Source organism: Tamandua tetradactyla, chromosome 2 (assembly GCF_023851605.1).
Source record: "Tamandua tetradactyla isolate mTamTet1 chromosome 2, mTamTet1.pri, whole genome shotgun sequence".
In the NCBI taxonomy this organism is placed as follows: Eukaryota; Metazoa; Chordata; class Mammalia; order Pilosa; family Myrmecophagidae; genus Tamandua; species Tamandua tetradactyla.
The window spans coordinates 122,279,796-122,299,318 of NC_135328.1; the positions used below are offsets into that span (position 1 = coordinate 122,279,796).

The following is a 19,523-nucleotide window of genomic DNA, read 5'->3' on the forward strand; positions in this document are numbered from 1 at the left end:
TATAGTTTCTGTTTCTTTTTGGATTTCAGATGTTCCATCCTCCAGTTCACTAATTCTAACCTCTGTCTCTTGAAATCTACCATTGTAGGTTTCCATTGTTTTTTTATCTCTTCTACTGTATCTTTCATTCCCATAAGTTCTGTGATTTGTTTTATCAGACTTTCCATTTCTTCTTTTTGTTCATTCCTTGCCTTCTTCATGTCCTCCCTCAATTTATTGATTTGGTTTTTGAAGAGGTTTTCCATTTCTGTTCGTATATTCAGAATTAGTTGTCTCAGCTCCTGTATCTCATTTGAACTATTCGTTTGTTCCTTTGACTGGGCCATATCTTCAATTTTCCTGGTGTGATTTGTTATTTTTTGCTGGTGTCTAGACATTTAATTACCTTAATTAGTTTATTCTGGAGATTGCTTTCACTTATCTTACCTAGGGTTTTCTTGCTAGATGAATTTGTTGTCTATCTGTACTTTGACCTTCAGTTCAGCTTTTTCTGGGCCTCTAGCTTAAGTTTTGTTTAACAGAGGGTAATTTTTCAGTTCTTGTTTTCTTGTTTCTTGTCCTGCTTCTAATGTGCCTTTTCCCTCCCCACCCTTAGGAGGGTCTACATAGGAATTACAGACTCCAACCGGGTTTTCCGGACTAAGCTGGCCTCCTTTCGGGGGGAAGGAATCACCTGCGTCAGTTTTCCCTGAGTGTGAGACCCAGCAGGTTGAAAGACTTTCCTGTGAAGTCTCTGGGCTCTGTTTTTCTTATCTTGCCCAGTATGTGGCACTTGTCTGTCTGTGGGTCCCACCAGCAAAATATGTTGTGGCTCCTTTAACTTTGGAAGGCTCTCCCTGCTGGGGGCTTGGTGGAGACAGAGGAAAGGTTGTAGGCTGGTTTTAATGGCTTCAAATTGCTAAGCCCTGGGGTCTGAATTCCTTGAGAGAGGGATTCCACCTGAGTTGTGTTTCACCCCTCCCGTGGGGAAGGTTCGGGTGGGAGACAGCCCTGAAACCAGCCTGTTTCTGCATTTGGGGCAGTTGTAGCGTGTGTAATCCCGCCGCTGAATCCCGAGGCAGCCAAGCCTCCGTAGAAACAGCCTCAGAAGGCTCCGTTTCATCCCCTTTCATTTTTTTTGGTTAGCCCAATAGGCGACCTCCGCCTTGACCAGTTTCGCCTGAGCTGGGGGCCTATTTTTAGTAGTGAGAATTTGTTTATTTTTTATTTATTTTTTTTTAATTTTTTTATTAATCAAAAAAAAGAAAAGAAATTAACACAACATTTAGAAATCATTCCATTCTACACATGCACTCAGTAATTCTTAGTATCATCACATAGATGTATGATCATCATTTCTTAGTACATTTGCATCGATTTAGGAAAAGAACTAGCAAAACAGCAGAAAAAGATATAGAATGTTAATATAGAGAAGAGAATTAAAATAATAATACTAATAATATATATATATATAAAAAGGAAAAAGAAAAAAACAAAAACAAAAGATACAAACACACAAACAAACAAACAAAAAACCATATTTCAGGTGCAGCTTCATTCAGTGTTCCAACCTAGTTACATTACACTTAGGTATTATTGTGCTGTCCATTTTTGAGTTTTTGTATCTAGTCCTGTTGCACAGTCTGTATCCCTTCAGCTCCAATTACCCATTATCTTACCCTGTTTCTAACTCCTGCTGGTCTCTGTTACCAATGATATATTCCAAGCTGATTCTCGAATGTCGGTTCACATCAGTGGGACCATACAGTATTTGTCCTTTAGTTTTTGGCTAGACTCACTCAGCATAATGTTCTCTAGGTCCATCTATGTTATTACATGCTTCATAAGTTTAGTCTGTCTTAAAGCTGCATAATATTCCATCGTAGGTATACGCCACAGTTTGTTTAGCCACTCGTCTGTTGATGGGCATTTTGGCTGTTTCCATCTCTTTGAAGTTGTAGATAATGCTGCTATAAACACTGGTGTGCAAATGTCCGTCTGTGTCTTTGCCCTTAAGTCCTTTGAGTAGATACCTAGCAGTGGTATTGCTGGGTCGTAATCCATTCTGCCATTCTATGTCTTTTGATTGGGAAATTTTAGTGTTATTATTTTAGTGTTATTACTGTTTGGATAATATTTTCCTCTACCATTTTGGCTTTTGTATTATATATATCATATCTGATTTTCCTTCTTTCTACACTTTACTCCATACCTCTCTCTTCTGTCTTTTCGTATCTGACTCTAGTGCTCCCTTTAGTATTTCTTGCAGAGCTGGTCTCTTGGTCACAAATTCTCTCAGTGACTTTTTGTCTATAAATGTTTTAATTTCTCCTTCATTTTTGAAGGACAATTTTGCTGGATATAGGAGTCTTGGTTGGCAGTTTTTCTCTTTTAGTGATTTAAATATATCATCCCACTGTCTTCTAGCTTCCATGGTTTCTGCTGAGAAATCTACACATAGTCTTATTGGGTTTCCCTTGTATGTGACAGATTGTTTTTCTCTTGCTGCTTTCAAGATCCTCTCTTTCTCTTTGACCTCTGACATTCTAACTAGTAAATGTCTTGGAGAACGCCTATTTGGGTCTATTCTCTTTGGGGTGCGCTGCACTTCTTGGATCTGTATATTTAGGTCTTTCATAAGAGTTGGGAAATTTTCAGTGATAATTTCTTCCATTAGTTTTTCTCCTCCTTTTCCCTTCTCTTCTCCTTCTGGGACACCCACAACACGTATATTTGTGCGCTTCATATTGTCATTCAGTTCCCTGATTCCCTGCTCAAGTTTTTCCATTCTTTTCCCTATAGTTTCTGTTTCTTTTTGGAATTCAGTTGTTCCATCCTCCAGTTCACTAATTGTAGCTTCTGTCTCTTTAGATCTACCATTGTAGGTATCCATTGTTTTTTCCATTTTTTCTTCTTTGTCCTTCACTCCCACAAGTTCTGTGATTTGTTTTTTCAGATTTTCTATTTCTTCTTTTTGTTCAGCCCATGTCTTCTTCATGTCCTCCCTCAATTTATTGATTTTGTTTTTGAAGAGTTTTTCCATTTCTGTTCGTATATTCAGCATTAGTTGTCTCAGCTCCTGTATCTCATTTGAACTATTGGTTTGTTCCTTTGATTGGGCCATATCTTCAATTTTCCGAGCGTCATCCATTATTTTCTGCTGGTGTCTGGGCATTTGAACAGATCTCCCTGGGTGTGGGACCCAGCTGGTTGAAAGGTTTTTCTGTGGAATCTCTGGGCTCTGTTTTTCTTTTCCTGCCCAGTAGGTGGCGCTTGTGGCGGTCGTTTGTCTGCGGGGCAGTCAGCCCGGGAAACCGCGCGTGGAGGCGGGTGTCGCTGGCCGAGAATTTGTTTATTAATGCCACTATTGGTGTTTGGTTGGACTCAGTCCCTGCTACTGTTAGAGACTCTTTCCTTTCCCTCCGGGAAGCCGCCTGTGCAGGAGGGGCACCGGCCGCCGGCCACCGTGGCTTGGGGAACTGCGCACGGCTTGGGGAACTCACTGTTCCAGAGACTCGCAGCCGGTCCAGCTGGTCCAGACTGGGGTATGCTGTGTGTCCGATCACTGCTGTGGCTCCGGGAGCTGTTCTGTACTGTTTCTGGTTATTTAGTAGTTGCTCTGGAGGATGAACATGTCTGGCCTCCGGGGGTCTCCGCGGTGTCTTCCCGGTGGCCCCCGCCAGTTGCGCAGGTGAGAGAGAGACACCGCCAGGGAGTCCCCACAAAAGAAAATATAGGGAAAAGAATGGAATAATATAAGCATGGTCTCAGGAAACTGAATGACAACATGAAGTGCACAAATATACATGTTGTGAATATCCTAGATGGAGAAGAGAAGGGAAAAGGAGCAGAAAGATTAATGGAGGAAATAATTACTGATCCAAGAAGTATGATTGTGAAAACCTTGTGTCTGTTGCTCCTTTTATCCAGGGTATGGACAGATGAGTAAAAAAGTAAGGATAAAAAATATATAAATAATATGGGGGTGAATAATGGTTTAGAAATTGGGTAAATTGAAACACTAGTGGTCAATGAGAGGGAGTGATAAGGGGTATGGTATGTATGAATTTTTCTTTTTATTTCTTTTTATGGAGTGATACAAATGTTCTAAAAATGACCACGGTGATGAATCCACAATTATGTGATGATATTGTGAGCCATTGACTTTGTGTACTATATATGGACTGTGTGTTTGTGAAGGTTTCTCAATAAAAGTACTTTTTAAAAAAGAAAGCATTGCATAACACACACACACACACACACACAAAAGAAACAATAAGGAAAATGTTATGAAATGTTACATATTTAGAAGGGAAAGTTGACTTCCTTCTGTCAATTTTGTTTTTTAGAATTTTCATTTTTAATATTTTAAAGTGGCATCATGTGAAATTCAGTGTTAATTTAAATGAAAATCACAGTATTTTCTTATAAATTTGCAGTGGACTTGCCATATTTCTTAGAAAGTGTTCATTTTTTAATTTATACATCTTATCTTTTCATTCATAGAAAATATAAACATAGAGTAAAGCTGAAAGGTTTATGCCATGAACACATATATACCCATCACTTTATCTCATATCATGCTATGAGAATTTAGCTTTATTGATTTATCATATATCTGTTCATGTATGTATCATTGTTTTCATCCATCCAAACGTTTTTATTTTTTAATTAGTTTGTATTTCAAGTAAGTTTCATATATCAGGTCTGCTCATGCCTACAAACTTTAGTCTTCATATAACTAAACTAAATGTTTCATTCTTTATTTTAAGCAGCATTTACAAGCAGTTAAATTCATGAAAGTTAAATTTATAGTATTCAAAGATTTTGAGAAATATAAATACTCCTTTAACCCTACCCTCAAGAAAATAAAGCATATTATCATTTTTAAAAAATGAGGGAGAGATTAAGATATTCCCAGATAAGCAAAAACTTCAGACGTTTGTCACCACTATGCATGCTGTACAAGCTAAAGGAAGTTCTTGTGTCTAAAAGGTAAGGACATTAAACAGTATATAAAAGCAGCATAAAGAAATAAAGACCTCCAGTAAAAGTAAGAAACAGAAACCTCTGTTAAAGGTAACCATTGGGGTAATCATACATGCCAGTGTGCTACTTTAAAACTCTTATGTACCCGAGAAAATCCATTTTCTTTCAATCCTGATCCAATCCTGTGGGACCAGACCTTTTGGTTAGGATAGAACCTTTGATTAGACTGTTTCCACAGAGACTGACCTACTCAATTGTGGTTGTGGCTATTTGAATAGGTTACTTCCACGGAGATGTGACACACCCAATTGTGGTGTGATCTTTTGATTAGATAGAGATGTGACTCTACCCATTCAAGGTGGGTCTTGATTAGTTTACTGGAGTCCTTCAAAAGGGGAGAAATTTTGGAGAAAGTACAGTTGCTTCAGAGTTGACAGAAATGCAGATGTTTGGAGATGCACAGGAAAATGCCAGAAGGACCTACAGGATCTGTGAGAGAAGTCTGAAACCAGAAGCTGGGAGAGAAGCCCAGCAGATGTGGCCACGTGCCTACCCATGAGATGCTAAGCAAGCCAGAATGCAGAGTTTTGCCCTAGAGAAGCTAAGTAAAGGGCCCACAGATGCTTAGAGAAGAAGTCACTGAAATTAAAAGCACAAAGCAATAAACCAGGAGCAAGGATCTCAGACACCATCTCTGTGCCCTCCAGCTGACAGAGAAATCCTGGACGCCATTCGGCCTTTCTTCAGAGCCAAGGTATCTTACTCCAGATGCCTTAGTTTGGACATTTTTAAGGGCTTAGAATTGTAAACTTGCAACTTAATAACCCCCCTTTATAAAAGCCATTCCATTTCTGGTTTATTGCATTCTGGCAGCATTAGCAAACCTAGACAGCCAGTAATATTGTAATGTATTTTGGGGGCTATAATTCTACTTTTTACTTGTTACAGTAAATGCATAAAAAGTGCTGATAAATTCATGTAAAAAGATATAATTTATAACAAGTACAACAGAAAGGTAGGCATATGGAGGTGTATCAAAATAGTGTAGATGTATGCATTAAAGTTAAATTGGCACCAAGTCAAACATGATTGTTATACATTTAGGATTTAAATTTAAACCCCATGGTAACCACAAAGAAAATATATTAAAATATATGTACACAAAGAAATGGGAAAGGACTCAATATGGAACAATACCAAAAAATCAATTAAATACAAAAGTAGACTTTAACAGAAGAATTGAGGGACAAAAAAGTTACAAGACTTACAAAAATCATATACCAAAATAGCAGAAGAAATGACTGCATTATCAATAGTTAAATGTAAATAGAATAAACACTCCAGTCAAAAGGGAGAGATTTTCTTTATGGATAAGAAAGTTTGAACCAACTATAGGCTGTTTACAAGAAACTCACCTTAAATTCATAGACATAAATAGATTGAAAGTGAAAGGATAGAACAAAATATACCATGTAGATAGTAGCCAAAAATGGGCTAGGGTAGCTATACAAATATCAGATAAAATATTATTTAAGGACTTCCGGGTCAAGATGGTGGCTTAACAACATGCGTATTTTAGTTCATCCTCCAGAACAACTACTAAATAACCAGAAACAGTACAGAACAGCTCCTGGAGCCACGATAGTGACCGGACACACAGCGTACCCCAGTCTGGACCAGCTGGACCAGCTGCGAGCAACCCCCAGAACTGTGAGTTCCCAAAGCTGCGGTGGCCAGTGCCCCTCCCCCACAGGCCGCTTCCCAGAGGGGAAAGGAAAGGACTTTACCAGCAGCAGGGACTGGGCACAATCAAACACCAATTGTGGAACTAATTAACAAATTCTGTCTACTAAAAATAGGCCCTCAGCTTAGGTGAACCTGATCAAAGCGGAGGTTGCTCATTTTTGCCCCGGCGCCAAAGGGGCAGGACTGACAGTAAAAGGGGGAAAAAAAAAGAAGGAAACAGAGGTTTTTGTGGCTGTGTATCTACAAAGGCTTGACTGCCTCTGGATACAGTGGCAGGCCTTTTCAGGCTGCAACTGCCCCAGGCATAGGCAGAAGTGAGCTCTTTGGGGGGCTTATCTGGAGCCTGTGCCTTCCCCAGGGGAGGGGTGAAGCCCCACCCAGGTGGAATCTCTCCATCAAGGAATTCAGACACCAGGGCTTGGTAATTTGAAGCCATTAAAACCAGCCTACAACCTCTCCTCTGTCTCCACCATGCCCCCAGCAGGGAGAGTCTGCCAAAGTTAAAGGTATCACATCATCTTATGCTGGTGGGACCTGCAGTCAGACAAGTGCCACATACTGGGCAGGATAAGAAAAACAGAGTCCAGAGACTTCACAGGAAAGTCTTTCAACCTGCTGGGTCTCACCCTCAGGGAAAACCAATGCAGGTGACTCTTTCCTCCTGATAGTTAGCTAGTTTGGTCTGGGAAAATCTGGCTGGGGTCTATAATATCTAAGTAGACCCTCCTAAGTGTGTGTGGTGGGGGGAAAGGTACCACAAAAGCAGGGCAAGAAACAAGAAAACAAGAACTGAAAACTTCTCCTCTGTTAAACAAAACTTAAGCTAAAGGTCCAGATAAAGCTGAATGGAATGTCAAAGAACAGATAGACAACAAATTCATCCAGCAAGAAAACCCTAGATAAAAGAAGTGAAAGCAATCTCCAGAATAAACTAATTAAGGTAATTAAATGCCTAGGTGCCAGCAAAAAATAACAAATCACACCAGGAAAATTGAAGATATGGCCCAGTCAAAGGAACAAACCAACAATTCAAATGACATACAGGAGCTGAAACAATTCAGAATATATGAACAGACATGGAAAACCTCATCAAAAACCAAATCAATGAATTGAGGGAGGATATAAAAAAGGCAAGGAAAGAACAAAAAGAAGAAACTGAAAGTCTGAAAAAACAAATCATAGAACTTATGGGAATGAAAGACACAGTAGAAGAGATGAAAAAAACAATGGAAACCTACAATGGTAGATTTCGAGAGACAGAACATAGGATTTCTGTACTGGAGGATGGAACATCTGAAATCCGACAAGAAACAGAAACAATAGGAAAAAAAATGGAAAAATATGAGCAGGGACTCAGGGAATTGAAAGACAATATGAAGCGCACGAATATACGTGTTGTGGGTGTCCCAGAAGGAGAAGAGAAGGGAAAAGGAGGAGAAAAACTAATGGAGAAAATTATCACTGAAAATTTCCCAACTCTTATGAAAGACTTAAAATTACAGATCCAAGAAGTGCAGCGTACCCCAAAGAGAATAGATCCAAATAGACATACTCCAAGACATTTAATAATCAGAATGTCAGAGGTCAAAGAGAAAGAGAGGATATTAAAAGCAGCAAGAGAAAAGCAATCCATTACATACAAGGGAAGCCCAATAAGACTATGCGCAGATCTCTCCGCAGAAACCATGGAGGCGAGAAGACAGTGGGATAATATATTTAAATTATTAAAAGAGAAAAACTGGCAACCAAGAATTCTATATCCAGCAAAATTGTCCTTCAAAAATGAGGGAGAAATTAAAACATTTTCAGACAAAAAATCACTGAGAGAATTTGTGACCAAGAGACCAGCTCTGCAAGAAATACTAAAGGGAACACTAGAGACAGATACGAAGACAGAAGAGAGAGGTGTGGAGAAGAGTGTAGAGAGGAAGACTATGAGTAAAGGTAAAAAGAAGGAAAATTAGATATGACATATAAAATCCAGAAGGCAAAATAGTAGAAGAAAGTACTACCCATGCAGTAATAACACTGAATGTTAACGGATTAAACTCTCCAATCAAAAGACATAGTCTGGCAGTATGGATTAAAAAACAGGACCCATCTATATGCTGTCTCTACTCAAAGGACATGAGGCCAAGGACACAAATGGATATTTACACACCAATGTTTATAGCAGCATTATTAACAATTACCAAAAGATGAAAACAGCCAAAATGTCCATCAACAGACAGTTGGCTAAACAAACTGTGACATTTACATAAGATGGAATATTATGCAGCTGTAAGACAGAATAAAGTTATGAAGTATATAACAACATGAATGGACCTTAAGGGCATTATGCGGAGTGTGATTAGCCAGAAACAAAAGGACAAATACTGTATGTTCTCACTGATATGAACTGACATTAGTGAATAAACTTGGAATATTTCCTTGGTAACAGAGACCATCAGGAAATAGAAATAGGGTAAGATATTGGGTAATTGGAGCATGAAGGGATACAGATTGTGCAACAGGACTGAATATAAAAACTCAGAAATGGCCAGCACAATATTACCTAACTATAATATAATTATGTTAAAACACTGAATGAAGCTGCATATGAGAATGATAGAGGGAGGAGGGCTGGGGCATAAATGAAATCACAAAGAAAGATAGACGATAAAGATTGAGATGGTGTAATCTAGGAATTCCTAGAGTATATAATGATAGTGAATAAATGTACAAATTTTAAAAATGTTTTTGCTTAAGGAAGAACAAAAGAATGTCATTACTGCAGTGTGCTGAAAATAGATGGTACTTAATATTTTAAAATTTCAACTAATGTGTGAGACTAAAGCAAAAAATGTTTATTTGGTACAAATCTATACTTTGACTAGTGCATCTCCTAATATAACTTATGTAGATAGTTGATTGAACACCTTAAGTACATGGAACTTTGTATAGGACATGAGATTTTGTTGGTTTGTCCAGGTGATGCCCTGATGAATCCCAGAGTGATTTGATCAATGAGTGGAAAAGTATTTGCAAAGTCCCCTTCGGGGAATGGTGAGAACGGGGAAAAACTCAACTTCCCCAAGTTGAAGTCTTGATATTCTCACAAGCAGTGTGGACAACCAAAGCTATAAGCCAAGCCCCCAGTCTTGGGGTTTGTTCATATGAAACTTAACCCCACAGGGGATAGGTCAAGCCTACTTAAAATTAAGCCTAAGAGTCACCCCCAAGAGAACCTCTTTTGTTGCTCAGATGTGGCCTCTCTCTCCAGTCAACACAGCAAGCAGACTCCCCACCCTCCCCTATCTACGTGGGACATGACTACCAGGAGTGTGGATCTTCCTGGCAGCATGGGACAGAAATCCCAGAATGAGCTGAGATTCAGCATCAAGGGATTGAGAAAAACTCTAGAATGGGCTGAGACCCAGCATCAAGGGATTGAGAAAACCTCCTCGACCAAAAAGGGGAAGAGTGAAATGAGACAGAGTGTCAATGGCTGAGAGATTCCAAACAGAGTCGAGAGGTTATCCTGGAGGTTATTCTTATGCATTAAGTAGATATCACCTTGTTATCCAAGATGTAATGGAGAGGCTGGAGGGAACTGCCTGAAAATGTAGAGCTGTGCTCCAGTAGCCATGTTTCTTGATGATGATTTTATAATGATATAGCTTTCACAATGTGACTGTGTGATTGTGAAAACCTTGTGTCTGATGCTCCTTTTATCTACCTTGTCAACAGATGAGAGGAACATATGGAATAAAAATAAATAATAGGGGGAACAAATGTTAAAATAGATTTAGTTTGAAATGCTAGTGATCAATGAAAGGGATCAGTAAGGGGTACGGCCTGTAAAATTTTTTTTTCTGTTTGTTATATTTTTCTGTTGTCTTTTTATTTCTTTTTCTGAATTGATGCTAATGTTCTGGGAAATGATCATGATGTTGAATATGCAACTATGTGATGATATTGTGAATTGCTGAGTGTATGTGTTGGGAATGTTTGTGTTTCTTGTAATTTTTTTTAATTAATAAAAAATTAAAAAAAAAACTGGTGGCATCAGAAGGTGAAAGCAATGGAATTGTCTTGATTGAAGGTAACCTCTTGTTGGTGCCTCAGTTTGGACATTTTCTCGGCACTAGAACTGTAAACTGGTAACTCATTAAATCTCCTTTTAAAAAGTCAAAAAACATATATATATTATTTAAGTCAGAAACTGTTATGAAGGACTATACACCAATAAACTGTTCAATTCAATAAGAAGACATAACAATTATATTTATACACCTAACAGTATAGAACCAAACTGCATAAAACAAGTATTGACAGATTTGAAGGGAATAATAGACATTTCTACATTAATAGTAGAAGAGATCAATATATTAATTTAAATAGTGGATGGACCATCTAGACTGAAAATCAATAAGGAAATAGAAGACGTGAACAATACTCTAAACTAACTAGACCTAACCCATATATAGAAGACTTCATCCAACAGCTAAGCAAAATACACATCCTTCTCTATTGCACATGGATCATTCTTCATCTTAAAACATACGTTAGTTCACAAAACAAGTTTCTGCGAATTTTTAAATATCTAAATTATATATCTTCTCTGACAACAATGGAATACAGCTAGAAATAACATAGGGAGAACTGGAAAATTCACAAATATGTGGAAATTAAGCAATACATTCTTAAACAACCAATCCATCAAAGAAGAAATCTCAAGGGAAGTTAGGAAATGTCCTGAGGCAAATGAAAACAAAATAGAATATGCCAAAACTTATGGTATGTAGCAGGAACAATGCTGAGAGGGAAATTTATAGTTCTCTATGTTTCATAAAAGAAGAAAGATCTTTTATCAGAGAACTAACCTAACAACTGGAGGATTTAGAAAAAGAGCACACTAAACCCAAAAACAAGAAGACAGGAAATAAAAAGTAGAGCAGAGATAAATGAAATAGAGAATAATAATTTTTTAAAAAACAATAGAGATGATCAATGAAACTGAAAGTTGGTTCTTTGAAAAGACCAATAAATCAACAAACCTTTAGCTAGACTGACAAAGAAACGAAAAGAGAGCACACAAATAATTAAAATCAGAAATGAAAAGGTGAACATTACTACGAACCCTACAGAAATAAAGGGGCTTTTTAGAGGATTCCACAAACAACTGTATTGCAACAAATTAGATAACCTAGATGAAATGGAACAACTTCTAGAAATGAACTAATTACCTACACTGACTCAAGAAGAAATGGAAGATCTCAACAGACCAATAACAAATAAGGAGCTTGAATTGGTAGTCAAAAACCTTCCCACAAAGAAAAGTTCACGGATGGCTTCACTGGTGAATTTTACTAAAAATTCCAAGAAGAATGAACACAAATCTTGCTCAAATTCTTCCAGAAAAAATTGAAGGGGAGGGACCACTTTCCAACTTATCGTCTGAGGCCAATATCATCCTCATACCAAAGTCAGACAAAGATACTACAAGAAAAGAAAATTATAGACCAATATCCCTTATGAGTATAGATGAAAAATCCTCAATAAAATACCATCAAACTAGGGGTTCAAGGGTAGTTCAGTGGTAGAATTCTTACCTGCCATGTAGGAGACCCAGGTTTGATTCCCAGTCCATGCACTTCCCAAAAAACAAACAAGGAAAACAAAGAAATAAAAAGTAAACAATAGAAAATTCAACAAAGTGGTGCTGCAATAACAGGAACTGACATGGAGAAATAATGAAATGTGTCCCCGCTATACAGCATACAAAAAAAAAAAAAAATACTATCAAACTGAATCTGACAGCACATTGAAAGAATTATACACCATGATCCTCTGAGCTTTATTGCAGATATGCAAGGGTAGTTCAACATAAGAAAATCAATTAATTTAATATACCACATGTGCTGGTTTGAAAGGAAGCATGTCCCCTAAGAAAAGCCATGTTTTAATATAAGTCCCATTTCATAAAGGTAGAATAATCCCTATTCAATACTGTATACTTGAAACTGTAATGAGATCATCTCCCTGGTTGATGTGATTTAGTTAAGAATGGTTGTTAAATTGGATTAGGAGATGACATGTCTCCACCCATTTGAGTGGGTCTTGATTAGTTTCTGAAGTCCTATAAAAAGAGAATGAGAGATTCAGAGAGACTCAGAGAGAGAGCAGAGAATGCTGTAGCACCATGAAGCAGAGAGTCCACCAGCCAGCGACCTTTGGAGATGAAGAAGGAAAACGCCTCCCGGGGAGCTTCATGAAACAGGAAGCCAGGAGACCAAGCTAGCAGATGACACCGTATTCGCCGTGTGCCCTTCCAGCCAAGAGAGAAGCCCTAACTGTGTTCGCCATGTGCCTTCTCACTTGAGAGAGAAACCCTGAACTTCATCAGCCTTCTTGAACCAAGGTATCTTTCCCTGGATGCCTTTGATTGGACATTTCTATAGACTTGTTTTAATTGGGACATTTTCTCGGCCTTAGAACTGTAAACTTGCAACTTATTAAATTCCCCTTGTTAAAAGCCATTCTGTTTCTGGTATATTGCGTTCCAGCAGCTAGCAAACTAGAACACCACATTAATATAATGAAGGAAAAAACTCATGATATCTTAATTGAAGTAGAAAAGGCTTTTGAAAAGATGAACACAAGTTGATAAAAACAGAAAACTAGAAATAGAAGGAAACTTCTTCAACATGATAAAGGACGTATAAGAAAAACCCATCACTAACATCATATTCAGTGGACAAGGACTAAAATCTTGTCTTCTAACATCAAAAATAGACCAGGATATCCACTGTCACCTCTATTATTCAACATCATACTTTAAGTTCTAGGCAGAATAATTGGGCAAGAAGAAATGCAAGGCATCCACATTGAAAAGGAAGAAGGAAAACTTTCCCTATTTGCAAATGACATGGATCCTTATATAAAAATTCTTGAAAACTCCACAGCAAAGATATTAGAGGTAATAAATGAATTCAGAAAAGTGGCAGACCACAAGATCAACATGGAAAATTCAGTAGGATTTCTATACCCTAGTAATGAACAATCTGAAGATGAAATCAAGAAAAAAATTCCATTTACAATAGCAACTAAAAGAATGACATCTAGGAATAAATTTAACCAAGGATGTAAAAGACATACATAGTAAACTAGAAAACATTTACTAAAATAAATCAAAGACCTAAACGCATAGGATGATGTTCTGTGTTCATGGACTGAAATACTAAATACTGTTAAGATATCAAATCTACTCAAAGAGATTTTATAGATTCAATGCAATCTCAAAGTTCAAAGTTCTTTTCTTCTTTTCAGATATTGAAAAGCCAATTATGAAATTTATGTTGAAAGGGAAGGGGCTCCAAATGGCCAAAAACATCTTGAAAAAGAACATAGTTGGAAGATCCACAGTTTCTTATTTTCAAACATATTACAAAGCTACAGTGATCAAAACAATGTATAGACCAATGGAATCTGTTCAGAAATAAACTCTCCTGTCTATGGCCAGTGGGTTTTTGACAAGAGTACCAAGTCTATCCAATGAGGCAATAGTCTTTTCAATAAAAGGTACTAGGGAATAATGGATATCCATATCCAAATAGTGAAGGTGGACCCCTACATGATACCATATGCAAAAATAAATTCAAAATAAAGTGACATCTTAAGTTTAGGAACCCAAACTATAAAACTCCTAGAAGGAAACAGAGAAACTTCTTCAGGACCTTGTGTTAGACAATGGTTTCTTTGACTTTACACAAATGCATGAGCAGCAAGAAAAAAAAATAGATAAATGAGACTTCAACAACATTTAAAACTTTTGTGAATCAAAAGACGAAAGACAACCTACAGAATAGAGAAAATATTTGGAACCATGTATCTGATAAGGATTTAATATCCAGAATATATAAAGAACTCTTAGAACTCAATAACAGAAAGGCAAACAACCCAGTTAAAAAAAAATGGGCAAATGAATTAAATGGATGTTTCTACCAGTTCTTATAGATGGAGCCCTGAACATTCTCACTCCACCATCTTGGTTGGGACAAGGCATTCTTTTTTTTGTATCTAGTATGATGGGGGTCACATTTCATTCTTTTTCCATGTTACTATTCTGTCATTGCATCCATTTGTTGAATTTTTTTTTTTTTTTGGAGGTGCATGGATCCAGTCATTTTGTTTTTAACAGATGGTTTGTAAGAAAGAAGATCCAACAAGGCCTACACATTGCATTTAATTGATGTGTCTCTTAAGCTTTTTTTAAAAATCCATCTCAGTTTCCCTTGCCCCTCTGCTTCATGGCACTTATTTGTTGAAGAAACCCCTTAATTACTTGTGTTGGAATTGTAGGAGTATGTAATGGTGATTTTCTTTTATTTAAAATTTTCTCATATCTTCTTTAACTTACCACCCTTAGTCTTGGGGAAAAAATGTACTCCAGTCTCTGTTAAGGGAAACTCCTGAGCTTTCATTAGCCAGCTTCCCCAGGCATTCCCTCCACTCATCCCCCTCGACCTCCCTCATTGCTGACCTCTGCCTCTTCTCCATTACCCCTCGGCCCAGCCTGGCTTCCTGAGGGCTGCACACAGAACTGCAACTCCAGATGTGGACTGAACAGAGAAGTGGTCATTGGATGATTATTGCCCTTAATCTGGATGCCATACTTCTGTAAGTATAAATTAAGATCTCATTAGCTAGTTCATTAGCCAGCTCACACTCTTGACTCATTTTTCCCTGGAAATCAACTAAAACACCTAGGGGTATGTTTGTAAGAATGTGTATGTTTTCCCACATAAATTTAATAAACTAAATTGGGTACTTTGCAGTGGAATTTTTGAACTTAAATGTGAGATTTTATTGTTGTTTATTTGCATTAAATCTAATTTTATTTCAGTCCATCTGTTTGGTCTTTAGAGATCTTTTTGAATCTTGATTTTGTGGTATGTTTCAAGCCTGAGAAGCAAATTTCTGCGTGGCAAAAACAAATCTGGAGCCAACAAGCTCTCCTTTAAAGAACTCCCTCTCCATGTAACATTGATACACTGACCCCTTGTCCTCTTCGGTTTAATCAAGCCAAAGTATTAAGGAAGCCCTACCAAACTGTAATCATCACCCCCTCTACAAGAATATCATGAAAGACTGAGAAGTGCCTTTCTGAAGTCAAGACTCTTCATTCACTTCCAGACACATTTCATTTTTCTTTACCTTTTATTAATCTCAAGAATGAAAAAACAGCCCCCAAATCCAAGACCAGATTGTTTTGCAGAACAATTTGGTATCCACATTACTCTGCTAACCAGTCCATCATTTCTCATCTTTAGAATGTAGTCTTTAAAAAAAATTGCCCCTAAGTTGTTTTAACAGACTTTCTTCCTTTATTGTTATTAATCCTTCTTTAACTTTGTCTGTCTTTGAATTTTGTTTTATCCATATATCATTTTTTGGACAAATTATTAATTGACTTCAACATTTGACCTTTCTGGAAAATATTTTCTAATTTTCTAAAATTCCTTGAGACTATTTATATCCATTTAGGATGTTGTGAAGGAGTCTTATAATAAACACCATATGTATATAATATATCTTAACTTTTTATTCACTTTTGTATGCTCTGATAGAAGATGACATGCTTAAGTATATATATTACTCTACAGAAGGAAGGAATGAAAAAAGTAGTTGCCTAATCCAGGTCAATTCAACTCCTAGATAAAATGAGAGACTTGGAGACTTCTTTCTGTAATGCTCTGAAAGACAATCCCACACTCCCTAAATCCATAAAATGATAAGGCATTTATGAGAGACCCACAGAGTCTGTGAATGCATGGGGGTGTCTTTCCTTTCCACAACTTTGCTTATGCAGGATCACATCAGGCTCTGCATTTAAACTGGCCCCGTTCAGGGATGTGGATGTTGCCAGGTGAACTTGATGCTCTTCCATTTTCCCTGTCACTCATGCAAGGAACATTTGCTTTTAGGGCAGGTGTTCAGGAAGTGCTGCTTGGTTTAGGATTGCAAGGGACTTGCAGGGCTCCCTCTGCTTAATGGGGTGATCACACTATAGGAAGAACTCGCATTCCTTTTCAACTGGGCTGGCCCTGTGTTCCAAGTGGAAAACAGCCAAGCCTTGGACTACAACAGATGGTTCAGTCTCTGCAAGATGCAAACTTGATCCTGCTTGGAGAATTTTGCTCCTGCTAAAATAGTAAAAACTAATAATAATAATAAATAAATAAATAGTAAATAAAGCAAATATGCTGTAAAACTCCTATGTGGAAGTTTCAGGGACAATTTCCCTGTTAAAGCCAGCATTTCAGAAGCATCTTTGGCCTAGATGAGTCCCATGGCTTTTGGGTTATTCAAAATATCCATTAATGGATATACTGTGCTTCAGAGAGACATTCTGAATGTAATGAAATGAATGGTGCTCATAACTTTACTAGTAGATTAATGAGGGTCTGAAAGATAGGTTAAGTCTGATCTGTTACTGGATAGCATGGTGATTAATGTTTGTGATGTATTAAGGAAGCCCTAATTAGGAAACTACAGGGAAAAGAACCCAAAAGTCTTTTCACTTAAACAGAGCTTGTACCATCGAAACAAGTTTTGAAGTGTCATTTAATAAGCGTTATAGCCTCAAGGTGTAAAATTAGAGTAAAACCTATTGAGTGTTGAATCAGTCAGTTACATAATTATCCACTGAGACTTCCTATCTTTCCTTATGAAAAATTCCTAAATCAGAACAAATTACTGTGAAAAGATGATCTGTGGTTATAATAATAAACTGGCCTATGTTTGTGACATTTCAACTATATTTGATAACACGTCATTTCTTTTAAGAGTATGGGAAACAGGGTGCTATTTTCAAGAGGATACTCACCTTCCACCCAATTTTTTATTTCATTATAATTTTTAATAAATTCATTAGAAGTATAAGTAGTTAAAAAGCAAATACTCTCATTTTTTTTCTAGAAGTAAACTCTATACCTCCTTTTCTTTGAGCCAATAAAAATGTTTTTTGGATGCCACATGTTAGTAATAATTTTCCCTACATACATAACATGTTTACGAAAGATTGTTCTTTTCATATTGGAAAAAATTCTGGAAATAGAAGCCTAAAAAAATTTTAAACTGCCTTATACATGTATAAAAATTTTAAGAAGGACATTTTCTTACACTTGAAATACAAATACAAAACAGCTACATGGCCTTATTCATAATATTGTAAAATGCTCTTTTGCATCTTATTTCAATTTCCAGAGGTTAATGGCCAGATTCTAGAGGTTAATGACCAGCTGAGGACAATCAAGGAACCAAGGATTGTCAGAACTATTAACCTCAAACAATCATTAATTGCTAGAAAATGCCTTAGGTCTAGGAGATCAGCTCTGTTACAAGATTGAGGAGAAAGGAACATAAACTGTTAGTACCATCTTTATACACTACACCCTTTCACTTGGAATATGCATGGCAATGATTTTTTGTATATTAGCCAATCAGATGGTTAAAACCATCATTCAGTGTTCTACCCAGCAGTGCTGTAATTAAATGTGCTATATTTAAACAGGAAATAAACTCTGCTAATTCCTATTTACTTTAGTTGTTATGATATTTACATTTCTTGCTAGAGATGGGTTTTATATATTTTTTCCCTAGAATCTTTGCAAAGGGGCTTTTTATCTCTTAGAAAAGTCTCTTTGTTTACCTGTAAGTCCACTGGGGTTTTCAAAATGGTCTTGGACAAAACCAAGATGCTTTCCCCAACCATTGCTATTGATGCAAACATCCACATTTCTCAAGTCCCGGAGAATTCCCTAGAATCTTTCAATTTCACACTTATCGCTGAAGGCCGATTTTATAAGACTATAGTAGGTTCTCAAAAACCATATATTAATGGGAGACAATATTTGGAAACGACATATCAGATAAAGGTCTAGTATCCAGAATTTATAGAGATTGTACAACTCAACAACAAAAAGACAGCCAACCCAATTACAAAATGGGAAAAAGACTTGAACAGACACCTCTCAGAAGAGGAAATACAAATGGCCAAAAGGCACATGAAGAGATGCTCAATGTCCCTGGCCATTAGAAAAATGCAAATCAAAATCGCAATGAGATATCATCTCATACCCACCAGAATGGCCATTATCAACAAAACAGAAAATGACAAGTGCTGGAGAGGATGCAGAGAAAGAGGCACACTTATCCACTGTTGGTGGGAATGTCAAATGGTGCAACCACTGTGGAAGGCAGTTTGGCGGTTCCTCAAAAAGCTGAATATAGAATTGCCATACGACCCAGCAATACCATTGCTGGGTATCTACTCAAAGGACTTAAGGGCAAAGACACAAACGGACATTTGCACACCAATGTTTACAGCAGCGTTATTTACAATTGCAAAGAGATGGAAACAGCCAAAATGTCCATCAACAGACGAGTGGCTAAACAAACTGTGGTATATACATACGATGGAATATTATGCAGCTTTAAGACAGAATAAACTTATGAAGCATGTAATAACATGGATGGACCTAGAGAACATTATGCTGAGTGAGACTAGCCAAAAACTAAAGGACAAATACTGTATGGTCCCACTGATGTGAACCGACATTAGAGAATAAACTTGGAATATGTCATTGGTAACAGAGACCATCAGGAGTTAGAAATAGGGTAAGATAATGGGTAATTGGAGCTGAAGGGATACAGACTGTGCAACAGGACTGGATACAAAAACTCAAAAATGGACAGCACAATACTACCTAATTGTAATGTAATTATCTTAAAACAATGAAGCTGCATCTGAGCTATAGTTTTTT

At 37.2% G+C, this 19,523-nt stretch overlaps 1 long non-coding RNA gene across 2 annotated transcripts in view; it reads left to right on the forward strand.

Annotated features, from left to right (window-relative positions):
• Nucleotides 1–15,353, forward strand: part of LOC143673770 (uncharacterized) — a 46,090-nt gene extending 30,737 nt beyond the window's left edge. For both annotated transcript variants that reach the window (XR_013170630.1, XR_013170629.1), the window contains one exon: nt 15,271–15,353. This is a non-coding gene — a long non-coding RNA (uncharacterized LOC143673770). The remainder of the gene's footprint in view (nt 1–15,270) is intronic.
• Nucleotides 15,354–19,523: the final 4,170 nt, after the last annotated feature.